The sequence below is a fragment of the Loxodonta africana genome, chromosome 27 (genome assembly GCF_030014295.1).
Source record: "Loxodonta africana isolate mLoxAfr1 chromosome 27, mLoxAfr1.hap2, whole genome shotgun sequence".
Lineage (NCBI taxonomy): Eukaryota > Metazoa > Chordata > Mammalia > Proboscidea > Elephantidae > Loxodonta > Loxodonta africana.
This window is the reverse complement of record NC_087368.1, coordinates 29,664,197-29,675,072: the sequence shown is the minus strand read 5'-3', so window position 1 is coordinate 29,675,072 and position 10,876 is coordinate 29,664,197.

Sequence of the window (10,876 nt, the reverse complement as noted above, 5' to 3'; positions counted from 1 at the left end):
TACAACACCAGCTCCAGCACCGGCATCAGATGGAAAGCCGGCTGGAGGGGTGGATTGCCACCCAGGGTCACCTCCAGAACTGGCTCCCGGACCCCTGGCTAATGTCAGTCCTGCTCCTGCTCCAACTCCGGAGCTCTATGGAACACCGGCTATTCCATCACCAGCTCCATCGCCGGCACCAGACCCAGAGCTGGATGGAGGGTTGGATTTTTATCCTGGGCCATCTCCAGACCCAGCTCCTCTACCACCTGGTGAGGTTGATCCTGCTCCTGCTCTAACACTGGAACTCTGTAGGGCACCAGCTATTCTATTACTGTCTCTTCCACTGGCACCTGATGAAGAACCAGCTGGAGGGCCACCTCCAGAGCTGACTCTGAGACCACTGGCTGATGTAGATCCTGCTCCTGCTCCAACACCGGAGCTTGATGTAGCCCAGGTCCTCCCCCAGCTCCGTCACCAGCGTCAGATGGAGAGCCAGATGGAGAGGTGGATTCCCATCCTGGGCCACCTCCAGAACTGGATCCTGGGCCACCAGCTGAAGTCAATCCTGCTCCTGCTCCTGCTCCTGCTCCAACGCAGGAACTCAATAGAGCAGCAGCTATTCCATCACCAGCTTCAGCTCTGGCAGCAGATGGATAGCCCACTGGAGTTTCAGATTCTTAACCTGGGCCACCTTCAGAGCCGGTTCCTGGACCACCTGGTGATGTCGATCCTGGTCCTGCACCGACACCGAAGCTCCATAGAGCATCACCTATCCCCTGACCAGCTTCCACACTGACACCTGGTGGAAAGCCCACAGGAGAGCTGGATTTTTACCCTGGGCAACTTCCAGAACAGACTCCAGGACCACTTCCTGAGTCAGATCCTGGTCTTGCAGCAACATTGGAGCTGGGTACAACAACAGGTCATCTGTCACCAAGTTGAGCATTGGCCAGTGACAGAGAGCCTGCTTGAAGATCGGATTCTCTTCCTGGGCCAACACCATAACCGGCTCCTGGACCGCCTGGTGAGGTCCATCATGCTCCTGGACTAATACGGCAGCTCCATAGAGCACCATCACCAGCTCCAGCATTGGCATCAAGTGAAGTGCCAGCTGGACAGTCAGATTCTTATCCTGAGCTACATCCAGAACTGGCTCTTGTACCACCTACTGATGTCAATCCTGCTCCTGCTCCCGCACCAACACTGGAACTCAATGTAGCCAACATCCCTCTACCTCCAGCTCTGGCCTGGGCACCAGGAGAAGAGCCTGCTAGAGGGCTGATTCCTACCCTGAGCCATCTCCAGAAATGGTTCCTCTACCACCTGCTGATGTCGATCCTGATCCTGCACCAACCCTGAAGCTTATTGTAGCCACAGGTCTTCCTTCTCCAGATTCATCACTAACGTCAGATGAAGGGCCAGCTGGAGGGGTGGATTTCCATGCTGGGACACCTCCAACTAACTCCCGGATGAACAGTTAATATCGATCCTGCTCCTGCTCCAACACTGAAGCCCCATAGACTATTAAGTCCTCTATTTCCAGCTCTGCCTCGGGCACCAGAGGCTGAGCTATTTGCAGCACCTCTTCCATAGCAGCTCCTCGTTCACAGCCAGGGAACATTGTCTCCAGAACTAGACCCTTTCTTCTTCTTACCTGAGTGGGTATTTTTTTTGGTTTTGTTGTAGTATTTTCCAGCTCAGCTTATACTTTATAGTTTACACTACTTTAAGTGGTAGATTTCTCATTAAATAAAGTTTTGTTTTAATAACTTGAAAGTGTATAATATAGTGGCTTTACATACTTTCACAATCCTATTCAACCGTCAGCAGTATCTACTTCAGAACTTTTTCATTACTACTGTGAGGGTTAATGTTATGTGTCAACTTGGGTAGGTCATGATTCTCAATGGTTTGGCAGACATTATGGAATCATCTTCCATTTTGTGATCTGATGTGAGCAGCCAATGAATTGGGAGAGGAGGGGATGTGGCCTGCAAATTAATACATCTGCTGGGGTATGCAGCCATTAATATGGCCATTCCTGTTTTAAAGGACCACCAGAAGCAGTTTGCCTTCAGCTGGCAAGGCCAGCAATACACCTTCACTGTTTTATCTCAGAGGTATATCAATCCTCCAGCCCTATGTCATAATTTAGTCCATAGGGACCTTGATAGCCTTCTTCCACAAGACGTCTCACTGTTGATGACATTAAGCTGATTGCACCTAGCAAGAAAGAACTATCAGTGACTCTAGACTTACTGGTAAGACATTTGTGTGCTAGAAGGTGGGAAATTATTCTGACAAAAATTCAGGTGCCCTATATCTCAGTAAAATTTCTAGGGCTCCAGTGGTTTGGGGCATATCAAGATATTCCTTGTAAAGTGAAGGATAAGTTGATGTATCTGGCCCTTCCTACAACTAAAGAGGAGGCACACCTGTTGGGCCTCTTCCCGTTTTGGAGGCATCATATCCTTCATTTGGGTGTGCTACTCCAGCCTGTTTATCAAGTGACTCGAAAAGCTACTAGTTTTGACTGAGGCCCAGAATGAGAGACGGCCTTGCAACTTGCTCAGGCTGATGTGCAAGCTGCTCTGCCGCTTGGGCCATCCAACCTGGCAGACCAAGTGGTTCTGGAAGTGTCAGTGGCAGATAGAGATGCTGTTTGGAGTCTTTATCAGGCTTTTATCGGTGAATCACCTTGCAGATCCTTAGGATTTTGGAGCTAAGCCTTGCCATTCTCCACAGATAACTAGTGTCCTTCTGCGAAACAGCTTTTGGCTTGTTACTGGGCCTTAGTAGAGACTGAACACTTCACCATGGGCCAACAAATCACCATGTGGCCTGAGCGGCCCATCATCGAGTAGGTGTTGTCTGACCCACACAGCCATAAAGTTGGATGTGCACAGCAGCACTCCATCATTAAATGGAAGTGGTATAGACGATATCAGGCCTGAGCAGGACCTGAAGGTGCATGTAAGTTGCATGAGGAAATGGCCCAAATGCCAATGGTCTTCACTCCTGTTACATTACCTGCCCTCTCCCAGTCTTCATCTATGGCCTCCTGCAGTGTGCTTCATGATCAGTTGACTGAGGAAGAGAAAACTTACGCCTGGTTTACATATGGTTTTGTGTGATATGCAGGCACCACTTGAAAGTAGACAGCGGCAGCACTACAGGCCCTTTCTGGGACCTCCTTGAAGGACAGTAGTGAGGGAATATTTTCCCAATGGACAGAACTTCTATCAGTGCACCTGGCTGCTAACTTTGCTTGGAAGGAGAAATGACCAGATATACAACTGTACAATGATTCATGGGCTGTGGCCAATGGTTTGGCTGGATAACCAGAGACTTGGAAGGAACATGATTGGAAAGTTGAAGCCAAGGAGGTATGGGGATAGACCTTTCTGAACAACCCAAAGAAGTGAAGATATTTGTATCTCATGTGAATGCTCTGTCTTAGGGTGGGTTCTCTAAGGAAGCAAAACCAGTAAAGCGTACAAATATGTATATATATAGAAAGAGATTTATATGAAGGAAATGACTCATGTGCTTGTAGAGGCTGTAACATCCAAAGTCCATGGGTCAGGATAGAGGCTCCTCCTGATTTGTGTAGCTGCAGGGCCTGGAGAACCCAAGATTGGCAAGCTGGAGAGCAGGGCTGTTGCTTAAAAGCTATGAAGATCGACAAACCCCCAAATCAGCAGGCAAGACTGCAGGTAAGCTGCTAACTCAAGTCCCAACAACTGGAGGTCAAATGAACAGGAGCCAACTGCAGCATCTAGAATGAGCAAAAGCCCCTGAGCCCTGCCCGAACATCTGCCCACACTTGATGCAGGCCACACATCCAAGGAAACTACCCTTCAACCAACTGGCTACTCACAACAGATCCCATCATAGGGGTGATCAGTTATAAAATCTCAACAGGGAAGTTAGCAGAACATCACATGACTGCTAAAACACTGAGAATCATGGCCCACCCAAGTTGACACACAATCTCAACCATCACAGTCTACCCGTCAGCCTGGCACCTGTACCCACCTCCTTAAATCATAATCTCTGAGTAAAGACAATTATAAGGTCATTCTTGCAACTAACATGATACAACAAACACACATACAACCAAAAATGCACTAGCCCTGTTTACGTCTTACATTTTATAAGTGGAGAAAACAAAAATACTTGCTGCACACAAAGCAGAAATACTCATAACAGTTACAGTCCTTGTTTCTGTAAATGATCACATGGCAGTAACTGGTATTTAGAAGGTAGTGTTTTCTCCATTTATAAAATATAGGACGTAGACAGGGCTAGTGCACTTTTGGTTGTATGTGTGTTTGTTGTATCACGTTAGTTGCAAGAATGACCTTATAATTATCTTACTCAGAGATTATGATTTAAGGAGATGTGTACAGGCGCCAGGCTGACAGGGGTAGACTGTGGTGGTTGAGATTGCGTGTCAACTTGGCTGGGCCATGATTCTCAGCGTTTTAGCAGTCATGTGATGTTTTGCTCACTTCCCTGTTGAGGTTTTTTTGGAAACCCTGGTAGCGTAGTGGTTAAGTGCTACGGCTGTTAACCAAAGGGTCGGGAGTTTGAATCTGCCAGGCACTCCTTGGAAACTCTATGGGGCAGTTCTACTCTGTCCTATAGTGTCGCTATGAGTCGGAATCAACTCAATGGCACTGGGTTAGAACTACCTTCTTCTACTACCCATTCCACATTCCCTTTGCTCTCAGCAAGCATCTCAGCTGGCTGTGGTTCTTTGCCTGGTGGGGTGACCCAAACCTTCATTCCTGAAGGGGCTGGGCCATTAGTAGTCATGTCGGAATTGGGTTGGTGTACTTTTCCAATGACTTGAATCACAGGGCCTTGTAGTACTAACAGACTCCTTGAGGGATCTCCTGCATTCCATACATATTCTTCTTTGCCTCCATTATGTAATATCAATCCGATTTCCTCTTGGTAATCAGGATCAGTCACACCCACTAGTATGGTAACTCCCTTCTTTGCCTGTTGTTCCATAAGAATAAGGAGCCCAAAGTGGCCAGGTGGCATTCTTAGCTTCCAGTCCAATGGAATCAGTGATGTGTCGCCAGGTGGGAACATTCCTCCCTTTGGAACCAAAACTTCTAGACCTGCAGTGCATAAGCTCATGAAGGCAGGAAGCCAAAATCTTGCAAATGGGTCTCTAAGGGTTAATAGTGAGTGGTGCCATCCCATTTCCACCCCTTGATTCCTGGACTCATGAATCCTGGCTATGGGAGATACAGCATTATATATTGGATGCTAGTTTAGAGCATATACAGCCTCCTGGAGAACACTGCTCCAACTCTGCAAGGTATTGCCACCTAGCTGGTGTCCATAATTGTGCCTTTAGGAGGACATTGTATCAAGCCAGGTGCTTCAGGATGATAGGGAACATGGTAAGACCAGTGAACTCCATGAGCATGGGCCCACTGCCGCACTACATTTGCTGTGAAGTGAGCCCCTTGATCCGAGGCAATGCTGAGTGGAATTCTGTCTTAGTCATCTAGTGCTGCCACAAAAAGAAATTTATTCTAGTAGGTTACGAGTCCAAATTCAGGATGTCAGCTCCAGAGGAAGGCTCTTTCTCTGTCAGCTCTGTAAGAAGGTCCTTGCCATCAATCTTCCCCTGGTCAAGGAGCTTCTCAGGCACAGGGACTCCGTGTCCAAAGGATGAACTCTGCTCCCAGCACTGCTTTCTTGGTGGTATGAGGTCCCCAACTCTCTGCTTCCCTTTCATCTCTTAAGAGATAAAAGGTGGTGCAAGCCACAACCCAGGGAAACTCCCTTTACCTTGGATTGGGGAAGTGACCTGAGTAAGGGTGGTGTTACAATCCTATCCTAATCCTATCAACATAAAATTACAATCACAAAATGGAGGACAACTGCACGTGGCCTAACCAAGTTGATATATATATTTTTTTGGGGGGGGGGGGGACACAATTTAATCCATGGCAAATACTATGATGGTGGATAAGGCTTTTTATAAGTCCACAGATGGTAGTTTTGGCAGAAGCATTGCATGCAGGGAAGGCAAATCCATATCCAATAAGAACAAAACACTGCCCTTTCCATGATGGAAGTAGTCCAATGTAGTTAACTCCTCACCAGGCTGCTGGCTGATAACCTTGAGGGATGGTGCCATATTGGGGACTCAGTGTTAGACTCTGCCGCTGACAGAGTGGGCACTCAGTAGTGGTTGTAGCCAAGTTGGCCTTGGTGAGTGGAAATCCATGTTGCTGGGCCCATGCATAACCTCCGTTCTTGCCACCATGTCCACTTTGTTCATGAGCCCACAGAGCAATGACAGGAGTAGCTGGGAAAAGAGGATAACTGATTTTCATGGAATGCATCATCTTATTCACTTGATTGTTAAAATCCTCCTTTGCTGAGGTCTCCCTTTGGTGAGCATTCACATGAAACACAAATATCTTCACTTCTTTGGCCCTTTCAGAGAGGCCTGTCCACATACCTTTTCCCCATAAATCTTTGTCTCCAATTTTCCAATCAAGTTCCTTCCAAGTCCCTGACCAACCAGCCAAACCATGAATTAGTATACAATTGCACATTTGGCCATTTTTCCTTTCAAGCAATGTGACCAATCAGCACACTGCTTGAAGTTCTACCCACTGGGAGGATTACCCTTTACCACTGTCCTTCAGGAAGGTCCCAGAAAGGGGCTGACCATTTTCAAGCGGTGACTGCATACCACGCAGAACCATCTGTAAACCAGACATGAGTTTTCTCTTCCTCAGTCAGCTAATCATAAGGATGCCCCATGAGGCCACAGGTTCAGACTTGGAGAGGGCAGGTAAGGTGACAGCAGTGGAGACCATGGGCATTTGGGGCACTTCCTCATGCAACTTACTTATGCCTTCGAGTCCTGCTCGGGACCATTCTTGTATATCCCACTTCCATTTAATGATGCACATCCAACTTTATGACTCTGTGAATCAGACAAGAACCAGTTCACAGTGGGCAGCTCAGGCCACATGGTGACTTGGTGGCCCGTGGTTAAGCATTCAGTCTCTACCAAGGCCCAGTAACAAACCAAAAGCTGTTTCTCAAAAGGATAGTAGTTATCGGCAGGGTATGGCAGGGCTTTGCTCCAAAATCCTAAGGGTCTGTGCTGTGACTCACCAATAGAGGCCTGCCAAAAACTCCAAACAGCATCTGTATCTGCCACTGGCACTTCAAGCACCACTGTATCAGCCAGATCACATGGCCCAAGTGGCAGAGCGGCTTGCATGGCAGCCTGAACCTGTTGCACAGCCTTCTCTTGTTCTGGGCCCACTCAAAACCAGCAGCTTTTCTAGTCACTAGATAAATAGGCCGGAGTAGCACATCCAAATGAGGGATATGTTGACGCCAAAATCTAAAGAGGCCTACCAGGTATTCTACCTCCTTTTGAGTTGTAGGAGAGGCCAGATGCAACAAGTTATTCCTCTCATCAGCAGGAATTTCTTGATGTGCCCCATACCACTGAACCCCTAGAAATTTTATGGAGGTGGAAGGTACCTGAATCTTTGTCTGGTTAATTTCTCACCCTCTAACATGCAAATGGGGCAGTTCTACTCTGTCCTACAGGGTCGCTATGAGTTAGAATCAACTTGACGGTAATGGGTTAACGGGTTAGCATGCAAATGGAAACCGTGGTGGCGTAGTTGTTAAGTGCTATGGCTGCTAACCAAAGGGTTGGCAGTTCATATCTGCCAGGCTCTCCTTGGAAACTCTATGGGGCAGTTCTACCCTGTCCTGTAGGGTCACGATGAGTCGGAATCGACTCGATGGCACTGGGTTTGGTTTTTTGGTTTTAGCATGCAAATGTCTTACCAAGAAGTCTAGAGTCACTGATACTTCTTCCTTACTATGTCCAATCAGCATAATGTCATCAGCGTGATGGACCAGTGTGACATCTTATGCAAGAAAAAGGTGATCAAGGTCCCTGCTGACTAAATTATGACACAGGGCTGGAGAGTCAATATACTCTTAAGGTAGGACAGTGAAGGTGTATTGCTGACCTTGCCAGCTGAAAGGAAACTGCTTCTGGTGGTCCTTCAAAACAGGTGTGGAGAAAAAGGCATTACCTAGATCAGTAGCTGTGTACCAGGTGCCAGGAGATGTATTAATTTGCTCCAGCAATGGAACCACATCTGGAACAGCAGCTGCAATTGGAGCCATCACTTGGTTAAGTTCATGATAATCCACTGTCACGATAAACCATCAGTTTTTACACAGACCAAATAGGCGTGTTGAATGGGGATGTGGTGGGAATCACCACCCCTCCATCCTTCAAGTACTTGATGGTGGCAATAATCCCTGCAATCCATCCAGAAATGTGGTGTTTCTTTGGGTTTACTATTTCTCTAGGTAGGGGCAGTTCTAATGGCTTCCTCTTGGCCTTCCCTACCACAATAATCTTTACTCCACATGTCAGGGAACCAATGTGAGGGTTCTACCAGTTGATGACTATGTGTATTCCAATAATGCATCCAAAAAAAAAAAAAAAACCCAGTGCCATCGAGTCGATTCCGACTCATAGCAACCCTATATGAGATGAGATGATGAGATGATAATGCATCCTAGAAATGGGGAAATCACTATAGGATGGGTTTGAGGACCCACTATGAGATGGAACTGAGCTAAGACCCCAATTAATAACCTGACCTCCATAAGCCTCCACTCTGACTGGTGGGCCACAGTGATGTTTTGGGTCTCCTGGACTTAGTGTCAGATCAGAGCCAATATCCAGTAATCCCCGAAAAGTCTGATTATTTCATTTTCCCCAATGAATCATCAATTTTGTAAATGGCTGTAGATTCCTTTGGGGAAGGCTGGGAGAAAGACAAACGGTATAAATATTTGGCAGTGTAGTGGGGTCCTTCTGCAATGGGACCTGGTGTCCCCTTCATTCAATGGGTTGTGGGTCTGTAAACTGCCTCAAGTCTGAGAATTGATTGAGACCTCCTCTGTATTTTGGCAATCCAAGTTAGACTGTCATTCACTTGACCTAGAATTCTTCTGCTTGTACAGATCAAGTATTTAGTAGATTTCCCATCTATGTCACTCCTAGAGACACCACAACAAAGTAACCAGTGTCGTAAGTCCATGGGCGTCAGGCTATTCTGATTACTGCTTTGACTCTGCTGTACATTATGGTAATCACATGCACCATGTCTTTGACAGTTAAGTGCAGCCACTTGGCCCCTATCACCACGGGATCCAATAAGCCCCACACTAGTAAGGTGTCTTAATTCAGTTAGGGCAGTTCCCACTGTCAAATCTGACTTACAGAAGATAGCTATCACAGTAGTGTTCAAGGATACTGGGGCTCCCTTCACTAATTTGTCCCTCAACATTGTGGTGAAAAATGTGTACTCTGGACACTCCAAGGTTGGGTCTTTGGGTCCAACCTGAATAACTCCACTCCAACACACCAATTTCCCTTACCTTCACATACCTTGTTCTATGTATATCAAGGGAAATCTGGCATTGCAGCTTGGTTTAGTGTAGGCCACCACATAATCCACGCTTCAGTGAACTAACCAAGTAAACTATTATATGCTTTCCTAACCTCTCAGGCTGAAACACTGAACGAAGAATCTGTGCTTAGTGGGCCCATATCAACAAAATCAGACTGATCCAACTTTACGGTCCCTGCACCATTATCTCACACCCTTAATAGCCATTCCCACATATATTCCCCAGGTTTCTTTTCATATGTATTAGAAAAATCAAACAGTTCTTTTGGAGCGTAGTGTGCCTTTGCACAGGTCTCACTTTGTTCTTCACCTTTTGGGGCTCAGTGAGGCTTTAATTATTGGTCTAAAAGCAAAAATGGGTGGTGGAGGTGGGTGCTGGGGATATTCAGCAATGTCTTGTAAGGCATTTGCCTCAGGCAATGTCCCAGACTCCACCCCAGGCAATATCTCAAACAAAGGCTCTTCAGATGCTGCTGGGTTAATCTCATCTGATGGGGGTAGAGGGGATAACGGTTTTACTGGGGAGGGAGACTTAGCAAACAAAGGTGGAGTAATCTCTGCATATGTGAGTAAGAGGGCTGGTTCTATTGGCGGGAGTGATTTAATGGAATTTAGGGGCTCAATGCCCCCAGCTTCCTGATTATCTGACCATATGTCCCCATTCCAAGTTTCAAAATCTCACTTCTTCCCAATCAATGCCCTCACTTTAACTTCAGACACCACTCGAGGGTAGGAATTCAGTTGGCATTGTCATTCAGCCATTCTTAGGTTAAGACTCTGGGTTTGGTTTTCAGCAATATCAGCTCTGTTACTGAAAAAAAGAGGCTTTCTTTCAGTGCATGAGTGACAACTTTCAGGTCTTTTATGCGGTGGCTGACCTGTGACTCTGAAACCCTGAGCTCATTTGTTTCTTTCACCACTTTGTATAGTGAAAGAAGACCATCAGTTTCCTTATACTTTTCATCCTGACAAAATTGTAGAAAAGTGTCAAATGTGCAATCACCCAGAGCCTTGTCTCTCACAAATATTTGATCCATTTGCAGTGCTATTTTGTGTATTTCTATTGCCACCTCATGCCATGGGTTAGCAGTGCCCTCTTTATTACTGGAGGCAGAGTCATCAGCACTTTTAGAGCTAGCCAGTTTTTAGAACCAATTCAGAAAACTAATTCTTGTAATTTTGTTCCTCTAGAACCACTCTCACCAAATGTCTTAGGCTAGTTTCTCTAGAGGCAAAAAGCGAGTGAAGCCTATACATATAAATATATATTTATTTAAAGGAAAGGGCTCACACAGTTGTGGAGGCTAGCAAGTCCAAAACATATAGGTTGGGCATTAGGCTGAAGGCTTCTCCTGACTCATGTGGTTGCAGGGGCTGACAAACCCAAA